General features: G+C 37.5%; 1 protein-coding gene across 1 annotated transcript in view; it reads left to right on the top strand.

Annotated features, from left to right (window-relative positions):
• The window catches only part of FSIP1 (fibrous sheath interacting protein 1), a 213,481-nt gene extending 196,196 nt beyond the window's left edge, over window positions 1-17,285 (top strand). Inside the window, exons 14-15 of the transcript XR_010472950.1 lie at window positions 10,900-10,970; window positions 17,059-17,285. The gene's annotated coding sequence lies outside the window, so the exon portion shown is untranslated. The remainder of the gene's footprint in view (window positions 1-10,899; window positions 10,971-17,058) is intronic.
• The last annotated feature ends 1,017 nt before the right edge of the window (window positions 17,286-18,302 follow it).

Genomic DNA, 18,302 nt, shown 5'->3' with positions numbered 1-18,302 from the left:
CTGCTTAAAGAGATGGGAGGAGATCGGGACTCTGTGACAACTGATTTCCATGCCAAAGGATTACAGCAGTTTTCTACTTCATGCAAGAAGCCTTAAACAGCAGCACTGGATCATGCTTGCCTCGCGTTTGGATTGTATCTGTTTCATTGTGCAATATGCAAATCTCCAGATAGTGAAAATACCTGCCAGAAATAATGTCTAGTTACAGGGCCTTGAATTTTGAGTAACTGGGATAATGAAATGCTCAAAAGAATTTCCAGCAAGACTTGCTTCTATTTGCGTAGTCTGATGGAAATCTGTTCAGTCTGAAGGTTATTAATTCTACTTTTTGGCCTACAGGTAAGGCACATCTTGCAAGATGTGGGGGGAGGAACACAGACATAAGGATTAACCTCTACAGTCAAAAGATATAGTCAGAGTAGTCTTTGTAGGGTTACAGCTGGATCCTCTTGTGTATTTCTTGCCAGCTCACCAACTCTAACTTAGTAGCACCTGGCATAGCTCCGAATTATCTAAAATCAAAATGCAGTTGTAAGTTTGAGGGAGGTATCAAAGATTAAATAACCCAGAGGATGAAGTCTGTTCTCTTTCTCAAAGATGGAATTTCACCATATTGTGATGTAGCTATATTTTCAGGCACCTCTGTATTAGGGTGCTGGCCAAATACAGCTCCCCATAAAGGTACTGCTGATGTATGCTGACATTAGCAAAGATGATGAGGATGAAGTACTGAAGGGAAAGTGCTTTCAAAGCAGATGTGTCCAGGTGTCCCCATAGTCTACATTTACCCCGGCATGCTGACACACATTCCCGAGTTCCATTCTACCTGATGTGTCATTTACTGAATCATTGTACTCACAGTCTGTTAAGAAATCATGACGGTGAAGAGGATGTTTGTTTTCTGATTAGTGAAAGACATATGTGATTGCTTTGAGTTTTCTTCGTTAATTTGTCACTCCTTGCTCAAGCAGCCAGGTCTGGCATAGCTGAAGGTGACCTGATTTTGATCTCTGCCAAATTCCACTGAGTGTGATAGAAGGAAGTGCTGCAGGAAATGTGTGGTGGAGTGGTGGGATATAATTACTCCAGCCACTCGAGCTAGTTATGCACAGTGTCTCATCTTAAAGATAACACAGTTGCAGCCTGTAGTTTGTTAAAGTGATATTTTTTTTTTGCAAGTTTCCAGATGCCGAGTGGGGTGATTCATCACACCCAGGAGAAGTTGCACAGACTATGCAGAAGGAGGAGTGAGAGTTTTTGACTATTCCTCAGTGTAATTACACGTCCTGGCTAGCCATAATCTTTAAAGTCTTAATTTGAGAGGGTTAGTAAAAGACTTTTAATCAGATATCTGAAGGTTCCATGTTTTTTAAATTGCATCCAATGTAGTGATGAAGAAGACTGATTGTAACTGAGAGTTACATTAAGTTTTCTTAATCCAGAACTGGCCTGATGTGAAAAGCAATTCACTGTAATTAATTTATTAGAAGAATATTAAAAAAGGAACCTTTTCTAAAATATGCACTTACTGAAGACTAATTTACAGTAGCTTTTCCTTCCAAACATTCAGACAAGTAACCTGCCACACTGGCTTTCTCAACTGGTACGGCTCTGCTTCAAAAAGCAACCCATCTTTTCCACTGCCCTGTTGTTTTCAAGTGTGCTCAGTTTACAGTTTTTCTCCTTAAAAACAGGTCAGTTCATTCAGGATTGTGAGAATCACTGTAACATCGCAATTTATGGATCGTGCTCTGTAGGAAAGCCAAATTTTGACACCCAAAGTGCAAACATTTTAAAAAAAATCTCCTGTGTTACTCTGTTGCTTCTTCTAGTTGTGGTTTGTGAGAAATCGTTAACGTACATTTTAACTTCAAGAAAAAAACCAACCTTGGAATTCCAAGAAAAATCTTGGAAAACTCTGAATCGTGTTCTCCTTTTAGACAAAAAATAAAAAAACCCTCTATCCTGCAGAAGGGTTGTATCCTAAGTAAGAATTTCATTTTAGTATAAACGCCTTCCAAATGATATGCTGCTTTTGTGGAACTCCTGTTTAGTTGCTTAACTCTGTAACACCTTGAAACAGGAACAGAACAGTCTTGTTCACAGCTATCATTTCCCTGGGGTGGTAGAAAGGTGTTGTGACAATGATGCTCAACCCTCTTTGGGGATCTGTTCCACAGTAAACAATTCTGTTGATGATGCAGAACGTTGTACAGAGAATCCTAGTCTTCCTCCAACTCTTTTCAACCTTCTGGCACATGATCTAATTCTATAAGTAGAGAAATGTTTGTTCTTGCCCCTCAAGCCATCTTCCCTACAATTCTTCATTCTAGAAAGCTGTATTCCTTCTTTTTGTGCTTAGTACATAGGTGTAATCCAAAATGCCCAACAGATTCTTTAGCTGGGTCATCCTGTTCCTTTATAACCTGTGTTTCAGTTTTTTCTGTGCTCAGGAGATTTTTATTTCAAATACTTCAGTGAAAAAAAAAAAGAGTGTGGTTGAAAAATATGATTCTGCATCCTCCTGCCAAAATTTGAGTCAAATCAGCGGTTAAGAAAACAGTTCCTTCCAAGCTCTTGATGCAGGCTGGTAGCTCATCAATGAAACCTTTCATTTTTAACAGATTTTTTGAAATGTAAGATATAGGGAGGAAGGAGGAGCTGTAAACTTATTTTGTAGCAGCAGTATATGTCCTTCATGTAATTTAAAATTCAATCGTAATAGGGAGCAGAGTCTGTATTTAGCAGAGCACTGTCTTTCAGTCTGATAAGGGTATTTATATATATGATAAGTGCTTTCATTGAAACAGAGCAGTTTAAGTCCATGCTAAAAATAACGCATACCTGTACATGTTTTACTGAATCAAGAGTGGTTTGTTGTGAGATAACCCCAGTACAGTTTTATCACGGCTATGCAAGTGTTCAGCAGTGAGTAGAAGAGCTCAAAACTGTTACTCCTTTCATTCCCAGCCAGATACAAACTTATCCTCTCACCTGGAGATTATTTCAGCCATGTGCTTTTATAGATGGAATTAGTCACAAGTCTCTTTTCTGTAACTTCTTGCTGAGAAATGGTTTTTCATTTTTATATTTAAAATCAGTGTACATGGTTCCAGCCGCTTTTTTTGTTATACAGATGCCAGAGGTTACTACAATTAATAATTTGTCCCAGTTTGGGATTGTTTTTTAAACCGAGTCAATATTATTTAATTCTGCAGTATTTTAATTCTGTACTATACTCTTGTAATATTCGTGCTGTGTTCTCTTGAATTTCTGTGAAAAGACGTTTTAGCTTTACAGTGCTGGAGCAAAACAGATTGATTTCCTGACAATTATGTAAAGCAAAGTGGTTAAGCCTTTCAGGACAATATCTAATATGTAACTCAGCAGCTGAGATTACGCTAGAGTGAAATCATTTTCAGATCTCACCAAATCAAATCAGGTAAACTGTGGCTGAGCAAATAGAATAGTTACAAGGAAAACTTACTTTGATAAGGATTTTTTTTTTTTCTCAATACCCATGTATATTTTGGCTGTCTTCTGGGAAATTGCTCAAATAATTGCAGATAGAATAATGTTCATTTCCAGAAAGTGCTGAGGTCATCTTCATCATGCATGTATACATATATGTGTATATTTACTAATGAAATCAGGTTATTATTAATCTGAAAAAGTTAATTCACACTTAAAGTGAGCATACAGATTTAGTGTCCTGTTTGAATTTATTCTTCCAGATCATAGAGAATGAGCTGTTAAATTATTTTTAAGTAAAGATTGGGAAGAAAATACAAGGTCTTACTTTTGTTACTGAAATTATTCAAAAATGGGTAAATAGTTCCTATATAATGCCTCTGCACATGCTTTTCCTGTAAGTCTATGTTACATATCTCCATTTTTTTTGAGTTTTTGCTTTTCTGTGCTTACTTCATCTGATACCTGTCCTGAAGATCCCACAGTGAAGCGGAGACCATTATGGTCTCTTTACCAGAGAGGACACCTCTCTAAGGCCCTTCCCCTGAGTGACAAATACACATTTTGCTGAAGTATTTGGTAACAATTTAGAGATTTTGAGGGCAAATAATATAATACCTTTTTTTTTATTATTATTTTTTTTTAATTATTATTCTTTCTACCCCCCCCCCCCCCCCCCAAGATGTGGTTGCATCAAAACAGATCTATTTCTGCAGCTGATCCTATGATGTTACAAGGTTCATGTTTCTTCTTTCTAAATTTTGAGGAATCCTTACATAGTTGAGGTGCTGGAGATGGCCTCAAAGCCACTAATTAATATTCCAGAATGTTAATGGCATAGCATGAGGAGGAAAGTAGGTTACTAAGGAATGACAGTAATTGCTCGGTAACTGAATGTTGTACCACAACTCTGTTATAAATTTGAATTTTGACACTCTGTCACCATCTCCGTCCCTGCACCCACTATATCCTGCTGAAAGAGAAATCTTGGCATTCCTGAAATTTGGCACACTCCATCTTGTCTTAGAAGAGATTGTTAAAAAACTGGAAAATAGGTTTAAACTTGGGAGGAAGAATTTATATAATATCTCATTTGCTTTAGGATTGGCAGGATTTGAGTAGTGTATTACGAACATTTAGTTGTCTTTGGTTTGCTTGTTCTCATCCCACAGTGGTAACTGACTGCAAGCATGGGAACACTAACGAGTTAAAACTTGAAATAGAGGCCTGTGCAATAATTCAGCTAAAAGGTGAATGCTCTGTGGGGACTGAGCATGCCCAGTGCAGACTGAATCCTCAGGAAAGGATTTGTTGTATTATTACAATCTCTCTTCAGCATCAGAAAATCAATATTTTTTCAGAGGTTAGACTGGCCTTATTCAAATGAAGTTTTGTAGATGTCAGAATCTCTCAGAAGGTAATAATTTAATAATATTGAAGCAAGCATCCAAAATTTCAGCCAGAATAGTTAATATCTGCCTAATTCTGAAAAAATTAGAGGATTGTGAAATGCTGGGAGTGTTAATTTCAAGAAGTCATTCAAACTCTGACAATCCTAAAGGAACATAAAGAAGTTTGCCTTAGTAATTTCAGTCATTAAATGGTTACCTCAGTACAATAATTTAATTTTTACTTGAGTAGTTAATAGTACCTTCTTCTGGTGGCTGTGTTTTATGTGTCTGTGTATACTAGGTCCTGGAGGTCTCAACTGAGATTGTGAACTCTTTGTACTTGACATAAATGTAACACAAAATAATCACAAGGACAAAAACCTGAAGTGGTATGGATGATCTGTTGTTTTCCTCGGTCTACAGATTGGAAAAATTGATCATCCATAAAAATGACATTTTTATATATCTGCTAAATTGCAAAAGTGACTCTTTCTCCTTAGACCCATTACACTGCTTTAACCTCAGGCCTAGTTTTCCTCCCATGGCTGCTTTCAGTCCTTTCTTAGATAAACTCTCAATGCAAAGCTCATCAAATGCAAGCAATTTTCAGACAATCTCCAATGTTATCAGAAAGAAAACAAACTTCCAATGACTTTGTACACCTCCTGTCACTTCAGTCTTAGACTTCCCTGGGAAATCTGGTCAGTAACCAGATTAAAATAAACACTGAAGCATTTTGAAAATGTCATTGCAATTATGTTGTGGGTTTTTTTTGTGTTTTTTTTTTTTTTTTAAATTCTTGTCATGTTCTTGACTTTATAATATCATTGACATGACTTGGTCACATTTTTTTGTTGGACTTGCTGAGGAGAAATGCAATTTACAATTTTGGGAGAAGGCTAAGAGGCTACAAGAGGTTGTTTTTGGATGTATAAGTAGCATTATTTGTCCTTATAAACAGGGCTAGATCTGAACTGATCTCTCTAAATCCAGCTGCTGGGTAATGGGAAAGCATTTGTTTCCTGTCCGAAGAACCAGGGAAAATGCAGAAGAGGGAGCGTGAGTGAGTGTGTTTGGTAAGCAGAATGGAGATTTCCTGAAAGGTCAGACAGTGCAAGGTCTACAAGCCGGACAGGTTATTGGAAGGCCGTGAGAAAGTGATGTCCCTAGAATTTGTCCCGATATGGTGAGATACAAGGGATAGGGCATGTCTCTGCCAAAGGCCTGTATAGCTGTACTGATTGATGACGAAAGGCAAACCACGTACGATATTTGTGTCTTCTTACTGTTCCTTTTGACCTTCATTCTTTTGAGACCATTTTTAGAAAGCTTAGTCATTGTGTGGCGTTAGCAATACAGTTCCTGGGAGTTCTGGGACTTTCTCTGTGTTGCAATCTTAAATGTTTCATAGCGAAGTGTTTTGTTTATGAAGCATCTTTAAGTAGTCATGTCAGTGTTCTGTGTTTGAGCCAAATCTACGCTTCTCAACATGAAACTATTTCTGCAACATTATGTCATTTTCTCTCCTTCACTTTAAATATTCTTTGTGATGATGGTAGCTTGCCTATTGTGTAGAAGAAAGAGGTTATAGTTCACCAGATGTAATTTTGAAGAAGTGGCAAGAAAAATGTATCAGTGCAGACAAAAAGCAAACATAATTAAAAATTGCCAATTTTTTTTTTCACTGTAGCTGTATATATGTGTTATGCATTTTCAATCCTCATGATTTGATGTTGGAGAAAAACTGATTCAGAAAGCTGCAAGATAGGAATCTTTGATATATTCTTTTACAGAGAAGTTTTATCCCCAAACAAGTGCTAGGAAAGAGTCAGTTTCAGACAGATGAGACTATTTACAAGGTTCTATAATTATTTACGGGTTATATATAATATATGTATATATATCATATGTAGATATTATATTTCCAGGAATTGCCATGGAAAAAATAAATGCTTGATACAGAATGTGATTTAATTATTGGTAAGTAGTGTTACACACAAGCAAAATCAATAGAAAAGTACGCTCCAGCACTATCTGCAACAGACTTGCCATCTGCATTTACTGCAACAATAACTGAGAGTTTAATATTCAAAGCTGAATGTCTACCATGTTTTATGATGTCATGACAAATTATACACAAACGTGCTGTGAGCAGATGGAGGATATTCTAGTGGATCTTGTCTCTAATCCAAATTTTCATCCAGGGAAGACAGAATTATTGAATCATAGAATAATTTAGTTTAGATGAGGCCACAGCAGGACATCTGATCCACCTGTCTGTGGAAGCAGGGCTGGGTGGATTAGTCACGTGAAATCAGAGAATAAAAAAGTTAAGGAGTAAAATTATACTGGTTTTATAACTTGACGAATTGCTTTAAGTAAATTTGAAGAGGAGGAAATGAACAGGGAGTCTTGATAGGGTGGCAGCTTAATCATCAGTTAAATAGATATGATTGAAAAACCTGAAATGCTGACTTCTGAAACAGAGCCTTCAGTGCAGTGTTTGCTACATAGCCAACAAAAATGCTATTTTGAATTAGCAGGAATTACTAACTAATTATTGCTATTAATATAAAGCAATAGGCTATAACTTTCAACACTGAGGATACCGACACCATTTTTTGAAATGTACTGCAATTCAAATAAACTGTATTTTAGATAGCTAAAATTCTATTTACAGTTACAGTTATATAAATGTTTTAAATGATATTTCAAATTTACTTGGAAGAATACCTTTAATTGGTTGTGTGTTCTTCTGCAGAGGTGATTTTAGATGTACAGAACTCCTGCTGACTACCAAAAGTCTTGTCTGGCACAACAAGATAGAAATAAGGTCCATAATTACACTTTAAAAGCATTTCTGGCATTATTGCAGTTCTCAGAGCCATTCAGAGACATGGATTTTTAAGGGGAAGATACACTGCTAAAATCACCCACTAGAGGAAACTTTATTTGTATATAAAAGAAAAATTTACTCTGAAGACTGTTATTTTCTCTGCTTGCTTTTAGCAAATTCAAGCTGGGGCAGTTTTGACTGCCCTGGTCATTTCATTCATTAAAATGACAGCTCTAATTCTAATACTGAACAAGTAGCTACCAACAAAGATGTACAAAAGGACGTGCATAGCTGCAGATGCACATGATGAGTGTTGTTGTTCAAAGGGAGCTGGTACAGTGTTTGCATTAAACTTCTGAAAAACTGCTTGAAAATATTGTCAGTGAGAGAGTTTTGTTTTCTTCCCTGTCTCAGACCTACGTAAATAACTGTATGCATTTCAGAACAAGAAGCAAGAAAGACTCATCATGCTGCAAAGAAGGGATTCTCAAACAAGACTTGGAGGATTGCTCATACTGATATTTTTTAACTGCAGATTGTTTGTATCAGGGTGCCAAGAATCTTTAATATGCTTTAAGGGGAGCCATGTGCCTGCCTACCGTCTGCACAGTCAAATCAGACTTGTATGGTTTTGGTATTACAGATTTCGGCTGATTCGTTTTTTATAAGACAGCTGGGCTTCTAAAGTCTGCAGCTGAAATTACTGCAAGAAGTGGAATAGTATGTTGCTTTTCACAACTTTGTGCTGTATTTCACAGGAGTTTTTAAGCTGTGCTGCTTACAGATTTTTATTGAGGTCTAGATGCAAGAACAGATAGATGTCTGTTTGTTTGCATAAAAGGAGTTAGTCACTTTCTGGAGCCAAAACCTCAGGGGTGGGTGCTGTTTGGCCTCAATGACTTTAAACTTTCCTATCAATGCAAAAAAATCAGTTTTTATGAATTAATTTTTATTTTGAGAGGCCAGGGGTGGTTGTTGTTGTTGTTTTAAAGATACTGACTACTGTACAAAACAAACCAGGCCATGATTGTCAGTACTAAACTAGTAAACATAACTGACTCTTGTTTTACAGAAAAAATAAAGGGCCCAATAAAGCTTAATTAGAGAGTGTTATCAAGAAGCCAAGAAAAGCTGAAGTCACTCAATACTAGGGTCTTTTCTGGAAGAGAAGTGGGCTATGCATGAATCCAAGTCATAGACAAGTTCAGATACTGTGGCCCTGCCTGCTTTACAGGTGTTCCTGGCAGCACACCACTTTTATCCTCCTGTTGCCAGTGGTGTAAAAACCCTGATTGAAACACCACAGTGAGACTACATGTCTTGCACCTCTCTGTTATGGGGATATATCAAGTCAATACTTCTCGATTTACAAGTATGGACAGGAATGCGTGCATCAGTGCTTCTGTGTTAGTGATGATTAATGTGATGGTCACCATTCAGGAGATGCTTTGTGAAGGTAGGTTGTGACTGGACCTACGATTGTGGAGGAATTTGTGGTTTTTGGCTCAGGTGGACAACATGGGCAAAACAGACCTGAGGAATTTGTACTTAAATCATTGCCCATTAAAAGAAACTTCTGACCAATGTCTTGTGTATTGAGAAGAAAAGAACAATGAAACAAAGAAACACCTCCCTCTGCACCCCTGCTTTCCCCAGGCTCAATTTCAGCCAAACACCTATCCTCCCTACTTCCTAGTGTCAGATTCTCTCATTTTCATTCAGAGTTACATGTCATCTGTACAAATTCCTCTGGTGAGGCAAGGAGCAGTGCAGGAGGCTGACGTGCAAATTTTGGTCTGCAGCTCTGAGTCTCTTAGTGGTCTGCTCTTTGAATTAGCACCTCTTCCCTTGTCTATGTTGCCTGTGCACTGCAGCCCCTCAGGGGTGTCTATGGACAAGTGTGGGTGGCCCATGCGCTGGAGTCCTTCAGGGATGTCCTTTGTCTTGACATGGCATGTGGCAGTTGGGGACCTGCAACCCAATGCACACACACACACACCAGTGTGTGCTGTTGAAGGTGTTAATTGTATTTGATATTTATTAGGTTGGTGCAAAAACAATTGCAGTTTAGGACCGTGAATTTTAAATCATTATAACTAGGCTCAAACACCTCTTTATTAATCAGACTAGGAACCATTACAATCAACACATTTTTGCCAGTTAGAAATAAGTTTGTTAGTGTAGTCTAAAAATTCATGCTTCAGGATTTGATGAACTATTAGAAAACCTTTTTTTGCATCCTGCTGGTTGTGGAAGCATTTTCCCTGCAAAAAGTTGTCAAGATGCTTGAAGAAGTGGTAGTCAGTTGGCGAGAGGTCAGATGAATGTGGTGGATGAGGCAAAATTTTGTAGCAAATTTGTCTTTGGGAAGTGCTTTGGAGGTTCTTCTCAGTCCAACCACTGAGCTGGTCATCACAAGTTGTCATATAAAATCCACTATTTGTTGCACACCACAATCCAATTGAGAAATGGTTTGTTGTTTTTGTGCAGAATAAGAGAAGACAACACTCCAAATGATGATTTTTTAAAAAATTTTTGGTCAGCTCCTGAGGCACCCACTTATCAAGCTTTTTCACCTTTCCAGTTTGGTTCAAATGCCAAACAACCATAGAATGATCGACATCGAGTTCTTCAGCAACTTCTCGTGTAGTTGTAAGAGGATTGGCTTTGATGATTCCTCTCAATAAGTCATTGTCAACCTCCAATGCCCAGCCACTGTGCTCCTCATGTTCAAGGCTCTCATCTCCTTTGCAAAACTTCTTGAACCTCCTCTCCACTGTATGTTTGTTAGCAGTTCCTGGGCCAATGTGTTGTTGATGTTGTGAGTTGTCTTCGCTGCTTTACAACCCATTTTGAACTCTAAAGAAAATAATTTGAATATGCTTTTTGCCTAACATAATTTCCATAGCCTAAAATAAATATAAAATAAACAGCAAGTCAGTAGCAAAAAAACATAAAGTGAAAAAAGCTCAAAAACGATGTATAACATCATAAGCACATTTATTTAAGAATGTATTCCAATATCAGAAGGCAAATTTCAACAACTCAAAAACTGTAATTCTTTTTGCACCAAACTAGTAAAATGTTAATTGAGTGTAAGTAGGGAATGGCTCCTCAGCCCAGTTAGAGATTTGTCTGTAAGAGAAGTGGCGTAAGTTCTGCTCCCCATCCTGACTAAAATATAATTGTTTTACTTTACAGATTATCAGAGCTTTAGCAGAGGAGGCTGAAAGAGACTTGGCCTGAGTGATTCCTGAAAGGATATCTGGAAGGTAAGAGTCCTTGATCCAGACATGAGTCTGAGACCCAATTCAGACACGAATTCAGAGTCGAGACACTGAATTCAGACATGAGCGGTTTGATCCCAGTTTTCCATATCCTATGTGATGCTTTCTCATCCAGCAAGTTAACAAAGTGCTGTCAGTCACCACCATAACTGTGTATCTGCAAGGAGCCTAGTCCTGTAATTCAACGTGCCTTTAGTTCAACTATTGGGTTTAGGTCCCATGTGGCTTCATCACTGGTTTTCTGGAGATCTCAGATGGGAGTAACGTCCCTTGGCCAGGCCAGAATATTTCAGGAATGCAAATGACACAAGACGGCACTCATGTAGGTAAATTCCAAGCCAAGAAGGGATGTGCTAGTGTTTTCAGGCACTTTGAACACAAGGCAGATGTCTGCCTGAGATATTTTGAGATGCAGTAGAGGCTTGAACTCCCATTTTAAGCAGAAAAGGACATGAGCTTATACATGGGCTTTGTTTGATAATTCCATATTATAATAAGAAACTACAAAAGACTATGGAAGAATAAGGTCCTTTTGAGAAGGCCTGAAGACAGATGATCATGGTTCCAGATATTTCTTGATTAGAAGAATCTCATTATAGGTCTTTTTCCTGGTAAGATATTATATCAAACATAATAGATGAAAATAAATTTCTGAAGGTTTAATTTATTTCATCACGTGTAGAAATACCTGCCAAAGATTTTTGTGTGTGGGTGAATATGTTCATAGGAGCTCCTTTGCATTTCTTAATGCTTCCAGCTTATAAATGTAACTGAAAAGAACAATAGAATATCAATGTTATTGTCCAGAGCATTGCAATAGTTGCAGTTCAGTGTATTGGGACCACACACACAGCTTCTATCTGTTAAGTTGACACGGACAAGATAAATTTGTGATTATGTCAGATATTTTGCAGTGAAGTATGCATCTATATTTTAAGTTTTGTCAGAGCATTTGTTTCTCTTATTTTGGCTTACTGGAACAAGAGTCCTTTATTTTTTCCTAGTAGCATATTCTAGTTCTGACTAAACTGTGTTTAAAAAGATATTATCTGTTTTTTTCAAACCACTCACATCTCAAGTGAAGAGTACTATGTTGTAGTTACTCATTATTCTTTTGGTAGATATATACTCAAGGTCATTGTATCCCTTGCTCAGTGCTTATGAGCTTCCTTTGGTGACTGAATTTGCAAAGAGCCAAATGCTGCTACTGATAGTGGTAGGCATTAAAACACTTAATACCACTGAAATCCACTTGTGTCCTTAAGGTTATGCATGTGATTCAGTATTTTACCGGACTAAGATCAGAAAGCTCAGTGCTTAGCAGCCTGGCTTATTAAGCATTGATAATGCAGTTTTAAAATCTTAATTTAAAGCTTAGGTGGACAAGGCAAGATTTCTATCAGGTAATGCAATCTGCTTATGATCCTCTCTTCAGTTTCCAGTGTAACATTAGCTTGTGTGTAGACAGAAGTACATCAGGGACACTTGCGCAGTAAATGAAGGGCTGCCCAAGTCACAGGGTAATGCATTGACAATGTATTTAACTAACAGATGTGCCTTTCGTTTTTAGAAGAAGTCCTAAGTGCATATCATGTATAAACACAAACATGTCTGATGCCCAGCGTGACTCATGTTTAGTTATTAATACAGCCCTGGAGATAAGGTATTTGACAAGAACATGCCTTTCTGCATGCTGAAACTAAGACGGTTATATAATACCAGGAGTAGCAAACAACTTTTTCAAAGTCTGATGGAAACCATTCAGGAATGGGAACTGAATGCCAGTTTCATTATCACCTATAAGAAGCCAAACAATGAGGCATTGTGGGCTCCCAGACTGTGCTCAGAACAGGAGGTTTAAGTGCATCAGCCAGCAGGTAAACTCAATTAGGGTAAATCCTGTCAGATGAAGTATGTCTGTTAATGAAAACATTAAGTGTATTTTAAGTTTTAGATAGAGCTTTTGCAAGGAATGTTCATGGGATGAACCAGAGAAAATGGAATGAGCCAGGCAGTAAAGCTGTGTCTTCTAGTAGTCTTCTATGCACTGGTCTCAGGACATTTTGACATGTAAACAACTGTTTTTTTGAGCATTTTACAGACCTGAAAGTGAAGAAGTTAGGGGCTGTGCTCAAAGAGAACAACAACATTTTAAACTAGGAAAGGCAGATGCTAGAGAGGTACAGAGGAAGTGCTGGAAATGTTTTTTTGATTGCAGTATTTTCAGGTGGGAAAAGAACTCTGAATGTAGTTTTGAATAACTATGGATGTTGCAATTTACCAAGTTACCAATTTTATGTCACAGTATAAAAGTACTGGTAAGATTTTTTTCGTACAACTTTCTTAGGCACTTCTAAGAAAGTCCTATTTTTTTCCCGAACAATTCGTTGAGAAATTGTGAGAAAAAATTCAATGAACAGAGTCAGTGAACAAGGATCTTCACTTTACCTAGTTACATCCAACACTGAAAAAGTAGGAAGAGGCTGGATTTAAAAGAGAGAAGAGCCAAGATGCATATGACTATATAGGAGCACTGACCTGACTGAGAAACCTTCTAGAAAAGGTTTACAATTTCCTTTAAAGAAGTCACAAGAGAAATGGTGTCCTGGTTAATGATAAAGGGCTACAACTGTGATAATCATAGGCTAATTATACCATTCTAATAATAGTACTTTTTTGCTTGAGAATACAAAATTAGGAAGTTTTCAGTGTCCTGGTAACCTCTAAATATGCAGGACTTTCATCAAAGAGGATGCTGGAGAAAATGTGTTAAATCAACACTTTCTCCCTTTTGCCCTGTACACCTTCCTGTAAAATAAATTCCTTTCAACTTCACAAGGGCACAGACAGCTGTTATTCAGACTGAAACATTAATTTGTTGGGGGAGTCAGAATTTTAATATTTGGAGTCTCTCTTAGGCTGGTGGAGTAGCTCCTTTAGGCACTTCCTGAAGAGGAGAGAGGCAGAGCACCACTGAATAAAATCCACAGTGATCTCCAGAAAGTTCTGCCCAGAAGCTCCATCTCTCTTCTTGGCAGAGGTGACAACAAAGATTTTAATCTTGAATTTAATTCCCAGCAGCAGTTAGCTTCTACATTCCAAACAGAGCAGATTATATTCAATAAAAATAATATTCAAAAATGTTGACAAGGAAGAAGGATCCAACTTGCTGAACTTTACAGATGTGTTGATATTCACATGCATCCCTCACACGTTGCAAGGCTAGCAGTTACATGTAATAAACACCAGATTGTCCTTTAGCTATGTGATCTCAATGTAATTTTTTTCCTACTCATACTTATTCAAAGGAATAGTGGGGCATTATTCCTTCACAGTGCCATTGACTCTGTAATTTGAATCTAATTGTGGTCAATCATATCAGTCTTTGAAAGTAAGATATTATAGTCCACTCTTTACGGGCCAGAAAACCCGGGAGAATTTGTAATTTGTAGCAGGTGTTACACCGCTATTTGTGACAAAACCATGTGCAGAACTTGATACTCTTGACTTTTAGTTCTGTGTGCTGATGCAGCTATTCTTCACCAGCACTTCCACAAAGGAGAAGAGGGGGAATAAGCGTGAGCAGGATTGTTCCTTTTCAAGTGTTTCAAGGGTTTTCAAGTGAAGATTCTGCCATACAAATATAGGACTTGCCAGTTTTTAAAATAACATCATGTAAGGGAATTTCCAATACTTTGAAAAAATAATTATTTCCATTTTCACGGATTCTCCAGGGAGTTTTTTTTTCTTTAAAATTCCCAGGATGACAGAGGAGTCCTTGGTGACAAATTGTTATGAGTCTTCTTTTCCTTAGTATTAATTCATAAGTGACAAAGTTTGAAAATATTTTTTTTATATTGCAAAACTTAGATATTATGGAAGCCAGGACGGCCTAAAGGGGACAATGAAACACAGCTAACATCCATTTCACAAGAACAGTAGCATCTCTCTTTTTGAGGAGCATGTGAATTTTGATCCAGATTATTGGGAATTAGATCTAACTCTAGCTGTGAACTTTTTCAAATAGTTGTCTGTCATATTCTGGGGATCTATAAATCCCCACTTCCATTCAAGCATAAAGCAAAATTATTCCAAATGTACACAGTAACAATAAAACAATATAATTTAGACTCCTATCCGGCAAAATGACCCCCCTGCAAGATGCTACTTGAGAGGTCTGAGACAATTAATCCATTAAGTTAGAAATAGAACTCAAAATTCTTGTTTCATGTACAGTCTCACTGTTAACAGAACATGCAGGCCATGTGAACACCATATTTCATACAATACAGTAGGGAGGGACCAAAAGTCCATAACTTTAGACTGAATTTAAAATTTGAGTTGAGCTGTAATAAATTACTTCAAAAGATGTCCTCATCTCTCAGATTGCTTCTAGTATCGTCTATTTGAGTCCTTTTATTAACTCAGCCAGAATAACTCTTCAGGTTTTTATTCCCTGAAGATGTGCCATAATGTGAAATGGAACTGACCTATTTTCCTCAGCTGTGGTCCAGATTTTTTCAGTTTTGAGCAATAGATCATAGTGTTAGGACCACTTATCTCCTGACTTTTCCCCACAGGTTTCCTAGACTCGTGGTTCTCAGGCTGGCCTCCAACTTAGATGATCCGCTCTGTGACCTAGGGAAGCCAGAACATTTAGTTGCTTTAACGAGAACACGCTCTTATTCTGTCGCCACTGAGTTAAACAAAGCTAACAAATGTTTCTAAAATTAAGCTTTTCTTGAGAAAGATTCAAATGTAATCACGCAAAAGGAGCTGAACTCATATGCTTATTTCCAAGATATTAGTTATGTGTTTCATGGAAAACTAGCAATCTGCAAGGTGAACTAATATTTTCAAAGCTAATATCCTTCTGTATGATCCTTCTCTAGAAACATAGTTCATGTACCTGACCTTTGCAGCCACCTTATTACAGAGCTCTGGCTGAAATGCTGGTTGTGTAATCAAGCTAGGATTTTGTTGTTTTGTTTTTCTTCTGTTAGTCATGAATGGGTTAGGAATGAACTAGCATGGTTTGCGATGACAGATTTAAGATGTTGTCCTCCAGCTTTTTCAGATTTCTGTCTGTGTGTGTGTTTATACATACATATGCTTGCGAGAAATAATAAAGCTACAGAGTCTAGTTTTTTTCACAGTGAGAAGTCAGTAGCATCTCTGTTGGAGACTGCTCATGTTTGTCTTCAGCTGTCAGTGTTTTTATTTAGCCACAAAACAGAATTAACTGAAAATGTTTCATTTCAATTAAGGGTTTTGGTGTGGGCTCTTAGACTAATTTTTAGGACATGCAGATGCAAAGAAATCTTGGTATTTGCCCCAGAATTTATTCCCTTGTTTCCAGAAGGCCAATATAAATTGGAGTTTGTCATACAAGACAGAAGGTAAAAAAAGAAGCAACTTTTTGAGTGTTCCTGCTGGGCATGGGAAGTCAGTATATAGCTGACTGTCTCCCTAGGTTACAAACATTCAACTGCTGTGTGTGTAAATGGTGTCATGTGTGTTTCAAGGTCAGTTGTTAAAACCCAGCCCTATATAAGAATGCCTTTATTTATTTATTTATTTATTTTTTATTCTTTGTGCCAAATTTTACTTGGAAGGGAAGTTCTAAGAAGTATGTTGTTTCTTTACACTTTAAGGCTTGAATGTTTCTCTTTATAGCACATATTACAGTAAATATATTTCCTTTTTATTTTTATTTTTACTGTAGTAGCTGGTATTTTATCACAGATCTGTTTCAGAGTACATGCGAGGTAGGTTGGCAATAGTTTCTGTCAGCTGCTCACATGATTTATTTTCATCATTTTGTGCGTCTGTCTAATTGAAGTTATATCTTAGTCCAAGCCAAAATTCATTATGCACACATGGTAATGTTATGATTATCTCTTAGTATTCCTGGAAATAGGAATCAAATAATGTATGATGTGTTGTTTTGAGTTCTTCTCTATCATAAATTCTGTAAGTTATGTGGCAATTGAGGTAAAGTAAGATTATTTGCAAAATGTGCATCTCTAGAAGACAGTAAAAATTGCTTTTTTTTGTACTTTCCATATTCCAGAACCTTACAATTGTGGCTTGCTCATTTTCATCTGTCTCAGCAAGTGATGGAAAACCGAAAGAAAATAAAAACACGGCAGAACTTACCTGGGATCTCAAACATGAACTCTTCTCTTAGCATGGACTTCTATACCTTGTTTTGCTTCCCATTTCTAGGTACAAATGAAATAGATGTAAAATGTAATGAGATGGAATATTTTCTACTCTTGTTTTTTGGATGCAGACTAGGAGGCAGGAAAATGACAGGTTATTGAACACTGTGGATCACTTTGATTGCAGTCTTATTTTTAGTGGATAGCTTTGGAAACTTCAAAGCTGGAAAAAATTCTCAGCTGAAGATAAAACAACCAATCAGGCATCACAGCTTCATTTGTCCCTTTACCGGTAAGTTTTTTCTCCAGGTGGAAGTATGCAGAAGGTGTTATGTAGCAGCCTTGATGGGCAGTATGTACATTGGGTTTGCATTGTGGATGTTCATCCTCATAATTGTTTTCTAAATAATGTCTAAATGTATACTTATGAGAATACTTTTTAATTCTCTGATCCAAGAGTGAGACCTATTCCATTTTCCAGCCTGAATGTCAAGGCCAGATCCATGTGTCCATCAGTCCTTAACCCTGTGCCTATACTTGATTTCTGTAGAAATGAAATCCTGTGCGTAGGCTGGGGGGTGATTGGGGCCATAGTTAGGCAGATCCCTGGTCTGCCTGATGGGAGAAGAGTATTCTAGGGATCTCGAAGGAAATGGGTCTCAAATACTGATGTAGATTTTTCCAAAATCTGCTATGGGCAAAAGCAAACTTGGCAATGGAGCACTTTAAGGGGAAAAGTGAATACGAGTAAAGTGGAAGCAGAAGAGAAAAGGGCAGATGAGTTCCGTAGGAAAGTGGGAAAGGTGAATGTGCTGGGCAGTGGGAGCGGGATAGTGAGGTGAGGAGACATGGACTGTGTGATTCTCTGTGTTCTGTGGATGCTAGTCAACAAGTAGACAATAAATGTGGACAAAATGACAGGAGGTGTGCCATTGAGTGGTCTGATAACACCAGCAAATCTGAGGGGAATCTTAATTTCCTGGTACTTCTCCTGTTGAAAGGAGCTGTGGAGGCTTCCTCCCAAAACATGGGATCTTGTCTTTTCTCTGCTAAGCTCAAAACAGTGACTTTGAGGGCTCGCCTCAGTGTTTTGAGGGTTTTATTTACTGCTGATAGTTATGAAAGAAACTGGACTAAGTTTTAATTCTCTTCG

This window comes from Columba livia, chromosome 5 (genome assembly GCF_036013475.1).
Source record: "Columba livia isolate bColLiv1 breed racing homer chromosome 5, bColLiv1.pat.W.v2, whole genome shotgun sequence".
Lineage (NCBI taxonomy): Eukaryota > Metazoa > Chordata > Aves > Columbiformes > Columbidae > Columba > Columba livia.
This window is presented reverse-complemented; position numbering and strand designations above follow the sequence as displayed.